We start from the raw sequence: 14,074 nt of genomic DNA on the forward strand, positions 1-14,074 counted from the left end.
TGATGAGCCAGGGATCAAACCTGCAACTCTGTGCTTCAGAGGAGAGAACCTTAACACAGAGCCACCGGCTCTTTCACACTCCATGTGAAGAAATACACACAATCTAATGATTGAACCCACAGCCAGATTATTCCACATATCTGTGTATTTCAGATGGAAAGGCACCTCTGCAGAATTACGTAACAGAAACCATATTCCCGGGCTACATAGTACATACAACTTCAATAAGAGTTACACACTAGCATCCAATGTTTCTCCGCTGTCACTGCCATTACAGGAGACAAGTTGAGAAAGTAGTGAACTCATGACCTCTGGTGGACAAGGTGGTAGTCATTCCAGAGAGCTCCACTAGTTCTGATTGAACTCTCCCCTTCTTCACCTTCCACAACACCTAAAGCCACGGAACAATAACGTAGGCCTCGATTCAATCAGGTCGAGCATTAACCCGCACTGGCTGACATCCACATGGAGGATGTTTGGAGGCGTAACTGCGGTAGGAGATGACAAATCGATGAGCGGCTGCTCTTGTGCTTCACCAACCACTCCCTTCCTTATTATCCCAACTGCATTAGCAGTTCAAACGGTGCGAGAAATAATTACAGGCAGTCATGTGTTGCCCCTATACGTGTCTATGGGAACAGCTATATCAGACTAATCGAGGTGTAGGCAATAGAACATCACGCATTCAAATGTTTGAACTTATAACGCGGCTGGATGAACTTCTAACGCGGCTGCATGGGATTTGTCGGATATAAACTTGGGTGTGGTTTCATTGCATCCAATGGCAGTGTCCGCAATAAAGTAACACAAGGAGCCATTTGTGGATCTCTAACGCGGTTCCACCTCCGGCACATCAAAATTACCGCTATGTGGATGCCGGCTAGTGCGGATTTGATCTAATCTAGCCGGAGGTTTGAATCGAGCCAACACTGGTCCAGTACCAGTGTTGCGCCGTGGGTGTGAAAGATTCAGCAGGCTACTGGCATTACACATTTGGTTAAAAGATCACTGTAGCTGTGCTGGAGTCACTTTTATAGATAACTTTGACTCTGTCCACGCATTTCAAGGCTGTGTTGAAACAATGACTTATCAATGACTCATCAATGACTCAAGACCAGCTCAGTTAATCCCTACCATTGTGACAATGAGTCGTCATAATGCTGCATCAAATGTACATTATCCTAGGGGTGTTGGCAGACAATGTAAGTTACATAATTTTTGACCACCTAATTGCCCTGTGTACCTCTGTTGAACCTACAGCTTTTGTATGCAGTAATCATGAGCCTATGAACCAGATTTACACTGTTAGCACCTAGTAGGAAGACCACTTTATGCAGCTCACCCTGCACTATCAGCTCCAATATAAATAACATGAGCAAGTCTACTTATAGGCTTCCCAGTAAAGCATTATAAACCAAGCAACCCAGAAAAGTGCTCAAAATAGCCCATATTAACGTATGCAGCCTAAGGAACAAGGTCCATGAAGTCAATAAGTTGCTTGTAACAGATTACATTCATATCTGACTCTCTCTGAAACGCACCTAGATAATACTTTTGATGATACAGTGGTAGCAATACATGGTTATAACATCTACCGAAAATACAGAAATGCCAACGGGGGAGGTGTTGCGGTCTATATTCAGAACGACATTCCTGTAAAGCTTAGAGACGATCTAATGTTAAATACTGTTGAAATAATATGGTTCATCTGCCTCACCTAAAGCCCATTCTTGAGAGAAGCCGTTATGACCACCAAGTGCTAACAGTCAGTATCTGGATAATATATGTGAAATGCTTGATAATGTATGTGATATCAACAGAGAAGTATATTTTCTGGGTGATTTTAAATATTGACTGGCTCTCATCAAGCTGCCCACTCAATAATAGTTTTGTTTTACTGTAACCAGTGTCTGCAACGTGTTCAGGTTATCAGTCAACCTACCAGGTTATTTACAAACAGCACAGGAATAAAATCTTCAACATGTATTGGTCACATCTTTACTAATGCTGCAGAAATGTGCTTTAAAGCAGTATCCAAATCCATAGGATATAGTGATCACAATATAGTAGCCATATCAAGGAAAACCAAAGTTCCAGAGGCTGGGCCTAATATAGTGTATAAGAGGTCCTACAATAAGTTTTGTCGTGATTAATATGTTGATGATGTAAACAATATTTGCGGGTCTGTGGTGTGTAATGAGGAGCAACCAGATGCTGCACTTAACACATTTATGAAATTGCTTATTCCAGCTACAAATAAGCACGCACCCATTAAGAAAATGAGTGTAAAAAATGTTAAATATCCTCAGATTGATGAGGAATTGAAAAATGGTATGGTTGAGAGGGATGAGGCGAAAGGTATGGCATATAAGTCTGGCAGCCCAACTGACGTACTGCAAATTAAGAAATCATGTGACTAAACGAAATAAATGGGAAAATAAACTATAGTATGAAACTAAGATAAATGATATAAAGAATGATAGTAAAAAGCTTTGGGGCTCCTTCTATAACATTTTGGGTAAAAAAGCCAACTCTGCTCCTTCATTCATTGAATCAGATGGCTCATTCATCACAAAGCCCACTGATATTGCCAACTACTTTAATGATTTTTTATTGGCAAAATAAGCAAACTTAGGGATCACATGCCAGCAACAAATGCTGATGCTACACATCCAAGTATATCTGACCAAATTATGAAAGAAAATCTGGAAGGAAAACGATTGAGGATAATAGCGGATGATATTGCCACTCGTATTTGCCACATCTTCAATTTAAGCCTACTAGAAAGTGTGTGCCCTCAGGCTTGGAGGGAAGCTAAAGTCATTCCTCTACCCAATAATAGTAAAGCTCCTTTACTGGATCAAATAGCCGACCAGTCAGCCTGTTACCAACCCTTAGTAAACTTCTGGAGAAAATGGTGTTTGATACAATGCTATTTCACAGTAAACAAATTGACAACAGACTTTCAGAACGCTTATAGGGAAGGACACTCAACAAGCACAACACTTAAACAAATGACTGATGATTGGCTGAGAGAAATTGAAGATAAAATTATTGTATGGGCTGTCTTGTTAGACTTCAGTATAGCTTTTGACATTATCGATCATAGTCTGCTGCCGGAAAAACGGATGTGTTAGGGCTTTACACACCCTGCTATAATGTGGATAAAGAGTTACCTGTCTAACAGAACACAGAGGGTGTTCTTTAATGTAAGCCTCTCAAACATAATGCAGGCATAATCAGAAATTCCTCAGGGTAGCTGTTTAGGCTCCTTGTTTTTTTCAATCTTTACTAACAACATGCCACTGGCTTTGAGTAAGGCCAGTATGCCTATGTATGCGGATGACTCAACACTATACATGTCAGCTACTACAGCAACTGAAATTACTGCAACACTTAACAAAGCGCTGCTAACAACACAATCAACAAGGCAGGTCCTACAGGCCCTAGTTTTATCGCACCTAGACTACTGTTCAGTAGTGTTGTCAAGTGCCACAAAAAGGGACTTGGGAAAATTGCATTTGGCTCATAACAGGGCAGCACGGCTGGCCCTTAAAAGTACACAGAGAGCTAACATTAATGATATGCATGTCAATCTCTCATGGCTCAAAGAGGAAGAGAGATTGACTTCATCATTACTTGTGTTTGTAAGAGGTGTAGACAAACTGAATGTACCGAGCAGTCTGTTTAAAATACTCGGACACTCATGCATACCTCACAAGACATGCCACCAGAGGTCTCTTTTTATTTATTTTTTATTTCACCTTTATTTAACCAGGTAGGCAAGTTGAGAACAAGTTCTCATTTACAATTGCGACCTGCACTGGCTGACATCCACATGGAGGATGTTTGGAGGCGTAACTGCGGTAGGAGATGACAAATCGATGAGCGGCTGCTCTTGTGCTTCACCAACCACTCCCTTCCTTATTATCCCAACTGCATTAGCAGTTCAAACGGTGCGAGAAATAATTACAGGCAGTCAGGTGTTGCCCCTATACGTGTCTATGGGAACAGCTATATCAGACTAATCGAGGTGTAGGCAATAGACTTGTCTTGTCCCCAAGTCCAGAACAGACTATGGGAAGCGCACAGTACTACATAGAGCCATGACTACATGGATCTCTATTCCACATCAGGTAACTGATGCAGCATTAGAATCAGATTTAAAAAGACGGTATAAATACACCTTATGGAACAACTGGGACTGTGAAGAGACACCCACAAAGGTACAGACATATGCAGACACACACATTGTTGTATGGTGTTGAACATTTGTGTTGTGGACATGTGGGGATGTTATATGATGTACTGTTTTATCTTTAGCTCATTCAGTACAAACAAAGTTCACTGTTTTATCTGTTGTTTTATATGTAATGTGGGTGCTTTGGTGTGTTTGGACCTCAGGAAGAGTAGCTGCTGCCTTGGCATTAGCTAATGTGGATCCCTAATAAATACAAATACAAAGGCATACTTTTGTTTTCTCATAGTACTTTTCAACAAACTTTTTAATAACCAAATAGACACGGGATGTTTTTTGGCAAAATATTTATTCAATGTATAATGTTAATATCCAAAACTTGCATTCTCAGAAACGCTCCCAAAATGACTATTTGATTTAGACAGTACTCTGCTGCCATCTTGTGACTATGAAGAAACATGCAGCTGGAACATGTTTTTATTTCCATTAGTCTGTACTGAACAGTCTCATAAAAACATGTGATGCTGTTAAACTTTATGCACCATTAAATGATTTTCCTTCAAATATTTATTTTCCTTCAAACACCAAAAGGCCACAGTAAGTGCTACCCATCACGTGTGCATGAAACGTAAAAGGTAAACCATTCAAGTTATGAGGTGATTAGAGCCCATAAATGTGATCTATTATTACATGATTCCTATTGAAGCTTGGGTGTGTTGTTTGTTTACCTCTCCTGCTAGTTCCTCTGCAGGCTCTTCAATGTTGGAAGCATCCTGGGCTCCTCGTGGGTGTTGGATTCCTGGTCCACACCCAGAGAACCCCTGTGTATCTGTGGGTCCACAGTCAACACAATTAAAAAGGATCATTAGGATGGAGACATCTGCCTCCACTTCTCCCCTGCTGGGATAGACAAGAATATTCTTATTTTCTGAGGGCTGTATTGAAATGTCCTCCAGGACTGTAATACAATTATTAAATCATTTCTGCAAACAAATTGTACACAAAGTGAAAACAATCTACTGGTATCCCTCTGTGCATCAGTCAGGCAGCATACTGTGCTGTTTATTTGAGTAGTTACTCTTGTTGGGGCAGACTTGGTTTGCAGACACCGCTGCCACAATCACAGGCCTAATAGGCCATGAAATCAACACACACAGCGGGTGAACTGTGGGAGTGTCACACTCTCCCCAATGCCTTAACCTCGTTAGGTGTGACATTAATAGAACTGATGGGACATAAAGTGTGACACTAACAAGGTAAGCGAGACAGAGTTTCTAACTGGGAGAGATAGATAAGAGATTGCACTGCTTTCAACAGATTACCACCTGTGACTCAGACACCTAGGCTAGCTAACTGTTCCCAAGAAGAACACTGTGTTCTCGATCTCTTCTGTAAAGGGTTATTGACCCCTGACGCTGGTGAAATAGTTTAATTTGTCTGTTTGTTACTTCTCTACAGCACTCCTAGTTTGCTTTCTAATTGAACGGAGCTGCGGTTCATTAAAGTCTGTCATACTGTGTGTTCCAAAAACAAGTGAAAAATACATCAATTAATACATTTCTTGACTAAATTCTTGTGACGGTTTCTGAATTGAATCTAGATGCAATAAACATCAACCCTTGCTACGGCATACCCTGTTTATTGTGTCTAGTCTCTTTATATAGTAACCTCAAAACAAACACATCAATCTGAGCAGCGAACCGATCGCTGCAGCTGTACATAGTCCATCTGTAAATAGCCGTAGAATAAATAAGTGGCCATTCCCACTATCACTGTCCTGCAAACACAACTACTCTGTTTGTTCTCAAGGGCCTTAGCCATGGGCTATAGGTACTGTGCAGTTTTACAAAACCTTCAGATCATACGGATAGGTTCAGGCCCTGTTATAACATTGTTTAACCATTATATTTGTATAACATTGTTAAAAAGTTGATAATGTATTGAAGGCTGACTTGGCTGTGCATACAAGCAGTTGTCTCTCTCCCTCAGTGGGATCACTGGTATGTAAACACTATATAGCTAGACTCTGTATACTGTATACTGTATAGCTAGACTCTAGTGGATACTTCACACTGAGGATAAATAGAGGTTGGTTTGTTTTGTTGGTGGCCCGCTGAGAAAAGAAGAGCAGTATCACGTTGCAGAATATACACTTTAGTTCTTCAGCGTTCAATTACAAATACAAGGGTTACGGCTATGAGTTGCTGGTTACAAATAATTAACAGAATAGCATAATTTGTGTAATTTTGTGTAACAAAAAACAAAGTAGCCTATTCTAAATAACCTAGAAAATACTTTTAGGACCCCAGATATTTTCGCTTGAAATGAGAACTCTGAGAAATAGTTTTTTCCTTTAACATCAATATCATGAATTTATATGCTACCAGGTGGATTAACAGGCTAATAGCAAGACTCGTGCGCTATTCTTTTCATGATGCCTATGAGACTACTTTTCCTTTGTGGTTAAGTTTTTTACTAGCAAATGAAAAGGTGCAAGTGACAACTAATGGTCATTTACTATTCGCCAACTATGTGCCGCAACCTCGTTTCGGATCCAACATGGCGGGTGAGATAAGCCCGTCGGGCGGCGCATTGCTACCTGGAGTGGGATCGATTGCACAGCGCCCTGCAGGGGTTCCATAGTGAGTTTGAGAAGTGTTCTGTTCTGGAAGAGCGCGGACTTCCTGGTACGGGACAATGGACATGTTTTACTCTAGTTTGGCCGGGAAAACACACGCAGCGATGTGATCAAGACGGACACGTAGAGTTAGAACAAGGTAAACCTGTCCTTTTCATTTTCGAAATGTTCTGGGAAATATAACTTGTCAACTTCCCCGATATGGATGTCAGTGTACTACTGTTGGCTAAACGCTAGCAAGCGGACTGCGGCTTTGAAAGTGGCATTATGTGATGGGAACCAGGGACACGCGTCTGTGTAGCGTTGTCCGCACTGAACGACTCGGTATGCGGTATTATTCCAGTGTTTTGTTTACAATCGGGAATATGTTTTAGTAGCTTCAAACTTTGTTCTTATTTCTATTCATCGAGGCCTACAGTACCTAGCCAAACCCCCGGACGGCCTCATGCAGCAGAGTCGAAGTTGACAGACTGCAGAAACACGAATCAAGCTCTCCCATTGGTCACAGACCTGCATTCCGCGGCTCTGGTTGGCTTGGCTTTCCTTTCACTCATTTGACGTTTGTGGGCTTTCAACGTTTCTCCTGTAGCTTAATTGATTTAAGGGGATCAATTGTATAATTAAACGAGTTGAATTAGAGTTATTGAATGGTATTTTGCGCATGTGGCTGTGTTGAGTAAATAAGGCGATCCATGTTTCTTTACCACGTCTGGGACTATAGGCTACTGTAGTAGCGATGAGCTGCATGGGAGAATGGGTATAGTAGTTACCTTTTGTAGCAGTGCCTCAATCCTATCCCGTTTCGGGATAATGCGGTTTAACACATTCTTGGCTTTATGGCGCGGCCGAAAAAACTGCTGTAGTGATAGTTTGTAGCCAGGCCACAAAGAGCGAAATTGCAAACATAGAACTCGCAAACCGATACATTGTTTCACACATGTCCACCACGAATGAAAGTTTGCTGCCTGGCTTCCACCCAGCAGCATGAGAGCAGATCACAAAAACAAATCACGTGTACAGTATCATACTGCAAGTCAATAAGCTATAGCCTACTGGCCTGTTTATGTAGTGGACGTTATGATATCAGAGAGAGAATATATGCACGTTATCAACTATTGTGCTCCATTGTATCACTGTGCGGTACTGGCAGCGTTGTTGCTGAGTATCGCATTTCTCGTACCGTAGCTCACGAGCCCTCCCGGTCTTGGCTGCCCGCCGAATGGCCCGAACGATGAGGAACGGATGTGTTTACCTGTCACAGCCTCCTGCATCAAAGAAATATACGCCATTTGCTGACAGATGCATCGTTTAAATTAAAGCCTGTTTTTAAAAAATGTTTTATTATTAGCAGCTAGCTATGTCGTGCTGTGGTTTCACATGCCACCCATATGTAGGCTATGCCTACCACTTTAGTGAGGATACCAATGCTACGCGTTGGAATTAGCTTGGAATTATCTGTATTAACAAACACAACCTGGATTCAGTGGTAGACGTAACATAGTTAATGTAAATCTGTCCCTCCATTTAGTATATGTTATGTTTCCTTTGGTATTAGATGTGACAAATGGGAAAACAATTCAGGTTTAATTATCGGTTTTCCATTCAAACGATACGAAATGCATTAAAGTCCACGTGAATTCACAATGGAGAGGGTCTACATCGAGCTTCCTGCGGTGAGAGCATATGGTATAATTTATGCTACTGGTTCAATCACAAGTCATCAAACTGGTACTAGGCTACAGTCAGAGTTTCCCTATGGCAAGTTATTAGGATATACACTACATGGCCAAAAGTATGTGGACACCTGCTTGTTGAACATCTCATTCCAAAATCATGGGCATTAATATAATATAGAGTTGCTTTCTTCTTCTGCTATAACAGCCTCCACTCTTCTAGGAAGGCTTTCCACTAGATGTTGGAACATTGCTGCAGGGACTTACTTCCATTTAGCCAGAAAAGCATTAGAGAAGTCGGGCACTGATTGGGTGATTAGGCCTGGCTTGCACTCGGTGTTCCAAGTCATCCCAAAGGTGTTCGATGGGGTTGAGGTCAGGGCTCTTTGCAGGCCAGTCAAGTTATTCCACATCGATCTCAATGAACCACTTCTGTATGGACCTTGCTTTGTCATGCTGAAACAGGAAAGGGCCTTCCCCAAACTGTTGTCACAAAGTTGGAAGCACAGAATAATCTAGAATGTTATTGTATACTTTAGCTTTAATATTTCCCTTCACTGGAGCTAAGGGCCCAGCCCGAACCATGAAAAACATCCCCAGACCATTATTCCTCTTCCACCAAACTCTGCATTTGACACGCTTGGCATTGCGCATGGTGATCTTAAGCTTGTGTTCGGCTGCTCAGCCATGGAAACCCATTTATTGAAGCTCCCGACGAACAGTTCCTGTGCTGACGTTACTTCAAGAGGCAGTTTGGAACTCTGTAGTGAGTGTTGCAACCAAGGACAGATGATTTTTAGGTGCTTCAGCACTCAGCTGTCCTGTTCTGTGAGCTTGTGTGGCCTACCACTTACAGTTGACCGGGGCAACTCTAGTAGGGCAGAAAGGGCAGAACTGACTTGTTGGAAAGGTGTCAATGTTTGTCTATGGAAATCGCATGGCTTTGTGCTCGATCTTATACACCTTTCAGCAACGGGTGTGACTGAAATAGCCAAATCCATTAAGTTGAAGGGCCATGTAGTGTATCAGTAGGCTAATCAATGGAAGATGGAATTAAAATGACAAGGACAAGCTACAACACCAAGAGCCAAAAGGGAGACTGTAAAGAATAATCTGAATGAAGTTGTTATTTATTGTAGGTTTCGGGAGGTGAGTTATGTAGCCTCAATTAGCCTAGCTAACGTTAGCTAGTTTAACTAGCGTCTCTCAGTTTGATGCAGTCAAAACAGATACTATGTAATCAGATGATGATAAATAACTAGCAATAAGGGAGTCTACCAGCGCGAGTCGATCTGGTTGCTATCTTTATTCCCCTTCCTGCTCCCCTAGTCACAAACATTTGTGCTCCTGCGCTGCGTCAAGCCTCTCGCTCCCCCTCGTGCATTACAGCTCCTGTTAATGAAGTAGCAAACGTGTATTTTTCTCCTAACATTGCAGCATTGTTGCGTCAGCTATTTTTTTCAATTGTATTTTCCCTTTTAGTGGTAATTTTGTGACAACAATGTTGGACGGGATAGGAAAGTAGCCCTATCCGGCCATAACTTTTCTATCTCAACCGCTTTAATTGGTTGAATTATCAGGAGTTATGTTGTAAAAACACAATTTTAAAACTGTACATTCACGTTTGCACAATGAATGCGGCAAGTTTATGTTGAATCGAAAAAGAGAACTCCGTCACCCCCCCCCCCCCCCCCCCCCCCCCCCCCCCCCTTTCCAATATTAGAATCGTCCTGATAAAAAAAAGTCAGTGAATGAATCATCACCACTATTGTATCCTATTTATGTTCATTCATTAATTTTTGTACTACTGAGTCTATTAGCTACAATTAGCTACAATGACTACAATGGCATATAGACTAAAAAGATAGGCCTACAGAATTTAAAAAAAACAAAGACGCTTTTAAAATACCCCTAGTGCCATTTCAAACATGTTTCCTTATTTCACAGTTCTTGGACAATGCTAAGGATCTCTGTCTTTCTGCCCTGATACCATGACAGAGCAGCTTGCAGTACTCAGGCAAGAGTCAGCAGTCACAAATTATCTCATCTCCTCCCCTATCATCTGCCCCTCTCTGTTTTACACACACACACACACACACACTTTTCCACATGGGATCTGTACACAGTTGGCACAAAGAGCAGTCGTGCCTCTTGTAATGCCTCTCCACAGAGAGAGAACTAGTGTGTAGATGTATGTTTGTAATGAAAGAGCAGTCTGTTTGTCCGTCTGGGCAGTGTCTTGTGTGAGTTGGAGGGGTTTCTTTCACTGCCTGAAAAGCTGGTCCCGGCTGAGCTTCCGTAGCATAGCAACCAGGCCTTTGCTATGGCTTCTCTCTGTAATAAAACACACAGTCTGCAAAATGGTGCTGTGGGCACTGAGTGGGTGGAGGATTCAGTTTCTTCACTTCCCCACACAGAAAACACTGCCAGAGACAAAAGGCCCTTTAAATGTGACCTTAACTGTGCGTGTGTGTGATCACAGGTCAGCCCACACTGATAATAGTTAAATAGATTACAATACAACTTACACACACACACACATCCTGCCTCTCAAACACACAGACCACATGTTAGAGAGGGTATAGTGTTAATACATTCCCCTTCTCTCCAGGCGCTGGCAGAGCTCCGCGTGCCAGTCTCTGGTGGGTGCTTATGCCCGCTGGCACATTGGTCTGCTTTATATCTGCCTGGGCTTGAAGTGGCCGGCCCACACACAGCACACCAGATGTTCGCGCAACCTCAGCCAAGCAGTGTGTGTGTGTGTGTGTGTGTGTGTGTGAGAGAGTGTGAGTGAGTGAGAGAGTAGGTGTGTGTGTGTGAGTAGGTGTCTGTGTGAGTGAGAGAGTAGGTGCGAGTGAGAGAGTAGGTGCGAGTGAGAGAGTAGGTGCGAGTGAGAGAGTAGGTGCGAGTGAGAGAGTAGGTGCGAGTGAGAGAATAGGTGCGAGTGAGAGAATAGGTGTGTGTGTGTGAGTGAGAGAGTAGGTGTGTGAGAGAGTAGGTGTGTGTGTGTGAGAGAGTAGGTGTGTGTGTGTGTGTGTGTGTGTGTGTGTGAGAGAGTAGGTGCGAGTGAGAGAGTAGGTGTGTGTGAGAAGGTAGGTGTGTGTGTGTGTGTGAGTGAGTGAGTAGGTGTGTGTGTGAGTGAGTGAGTAGGTGTGTGTGTGTGAGAGAGAGTAGGTGAGAGAGTGTGTGTGTGTGTGTGTGAGAGAGTAGGTGTGTGTGTGAGAGAGTAGGTGTGTGTGAGAGAGTAGGTGTGTGTGAGAGAGTTGGTGTGTGTGTGAGAGAGTAGGTGTGTGTGTGAGAGAGTAGGTGTGTGTGTGAGAGAGTAGGTGTGTGTGTGTGTGTGTGTGAGAGAGTAGGTGTGTGTGAGTGAGTGAGAGAGTAGGTGTGTGTGAGAGAGTAGGTGTGTGTGTGAGTGAGTGAGAGAGTAGGTGTGTGTGTGAGAGAGTAGGTGTGTGTGAGAGAGTAGGTGTGTGTGTGAGTGAGTGAGAGAGTAGGTGTGTGTGTGAGTGAGTGAGAGAGTAGGTGTGTGTGAGTGAGTGAGAGAGTAGGTGTGTGTGTGTGAGAGAGAGTAGGTGTGTGTGTGAGTGAGAGAGTAGGTGTGTGTGTGTGTGTGTGAGTGAGAGTAGGTGTGTGTGAGAGTAGGTGTGTGTGTGTGTGTGAGTAGGTGCGTGTGAGAGAGTAGGTGCGAGTGAGAGAGTAGGTGTGTGTGTGTGAGTGAGTAGGTGTGAGTGAGTGAGTAGGTGTGTGTGAGTGAGTAGGTGTGTGTGAGTGAGTGAGTGAGTAGGTGTGTGTGTGTGTGTGAGAGAGAGTAGGTGAGAGAGTGTGTGTGCGTGTGTGAGAGTAGGTGTGTGTGTGTGTGAGTGAGAGAGTAGGTGTGAGTGAGAGAGTAGGTGTGTGTGTGTGTGAGTGAGAGAGTAGGTGTGTGTGAGAGTGAGAGAGTAGGTGTGTGTGTGTGTGTGTGTGTGAGTGAGAGAGTAGGTGTGTGTGTGTGTGAGTGAGAGAGTAGGTGTGTGTGAGTGAGAGAGTAGGTGTGTGTGAGTGAGAGAGTAGGTGTGTGTGAGTGAGAGAGTAGGTGTGTGTGAGAGAGAGTAGGTGTGTGTGTGTGTAGGTGTGTGTGTGTGAGAGAGTAGGTGTGTGTGTGTGTGTGTGTGTGAGTGAGTAGGTGTGTGTGAGTGAGTGAGAGAGTAGGTGTGTGTGAGAGAGTAGGTGTGTGTGTGTGAGTGAGTGAGTGAGTAGGTGTGTGTGTGTGTGTGAGAGAGAGTAGGTGTGTGTGTGTGTGTGAGAGAGAGTAGGTGTGTGTGTGTGTGAGTGAGAGAGTAGGTGTGTGTGTGTGTGAGTGAGAGAGTAGGTGTGTGTGTGTGTGAGTGAGAGAGTAGGTGTGTGTGAGAGTGAGAGAGTAGGTGTGTGTGTGTGTGTGAGTGAGAGTAGGTGTGTGTGTGTGTGTGTGTGTGAGTGAGAGAGTAGGTGTGTGTGAGTGAGAGAGTAGGTGTGTGTGAGTGAGAGAGTAGGTGTGTGTGAGTGAGAGAGTAGATGTGTGTGTGAGTGAGAGAGTAGGTGTGTGTGTGTGTAGGTGTGTGTGTGTGTGAGAGAGTAGGTGTGTGTGTGTGTGTGAGTGAGTAGGTGTGTGTGAGTGAGTGAGGGAGTAGGTGTGTGAGTGTGTGTGAGAGAGTAGGTGTGTGTGTGAGAGAGAGAGAAGGTGTGTGTGTGTGAGTGAGAGAGTAGGTGTGCGTGAGTGAGTGAGTAGGTGTGTGTGAGTAGGTGTGTGTGAGTGAGTGAGTGAGTAGGTGTGTGTGAGTGAGTGAGTGAGTAGGTGTGTGTGAGTGAGTGAGAGAGTAGGTGTGTGTGTGTAAGTGAGATATTAGGTGTGTGTGAGTCAGAGTAGGTGTGTGAGTCAGAGTAGGTGTGTGTGTGTGTGAGAGAGAGTAGGTGAGAGAGTGTGTGTGTGAGAGTAGGTGTGTGTGAGAGTAGGTGTGTGTGTGTGTGTGTGTGTGTGTGTGTGTGTGTGTGAGAGAGTAGGTTTGTGTGAGTGAGTGAGAGAGTAGGTGTGTGTGAGAGAGTAGGTGTGTGTGTGAGTGAGAGAGTAGGTGTGTGTGTGAGAGAGAGAGTAGGTGTGTGTGTGAGAGAGAGAGTAGGTGTGTGTGTTAGTGAGAGAGTAGGTGTCAGTGTGTGAGTGAGAGAGTAGGTGTCAGTGTGTGAGTGAGAGTAGGTGTCAGTGTGTGAGTGAGAGAGTAGGTGTCAGTGTGTGAGTGAGAGAGTAAGTGTCAGTGTGTGAGTGAGAGAGTAGGTGAGAGAGTGTGTGTGTGAGAGAGTAGGTGTGTGTGTGAGAGAGTAGGTGTGTGTGTGAGAGAGTAGGTGTGTGTGTGTGTGTGTGTGTGAGAGAGTAGGTGTGTGTGTGAGAGAGAGAGAGTAGGTGTGTGTGTGTAAGTGAGATATTAGGTGTGTGTGTGTGAGAGAGAGAGTAGGTGTGTGTGTGTAAGTGAGATATTAGGTGTGTGTGTGTGAGAGAGAGTAGGTGTAGGTGTGTGTGTGTGTGAGTGAGAGAGTAGGTGTGTGTGTGAGTGAGAG

General features: G+C 43.6%; 1 protein-coding gene across 1 annotated transcript in view; it reads left to right on the forward strand.

The window, feature by feature from the left end:
• Positions 1 to 6,713: 6,713 nt before the first annotated feature.
• LOC110490363 (USP6 N-terminal-like protein) overlaps positions 6,714 to 14,074 on the forward strand; it is a 91,397-nt gene continuing 84,036 nt past the window's right edge. Inside the window, exon 1 of the mRNA XM_036944725.1 lies at positions 6,714 to 6,975. The gene's annotated coding sequence lies outside the window, so the exon portion shown is untranslated. The remainder of the gene's footprint in view (positions 6,976 to 14,074) is intronic.

Source organism: Oncorhynchus mykiss, chromosome 15 (assembly GCF_013265735.2).
Source record: "Oncorhynchus mykiss isolate Arlee chromosome 15, USDA_OmykA_1.1, whole genome shotgun sequence".
Taxonomy (NCBI): Eukaryota; Metazoa; Chordata; class Actinopteri; order Salmoniformes; family Salmonidae; genus Oncorhynchus; species Oncorhynchus mykiss.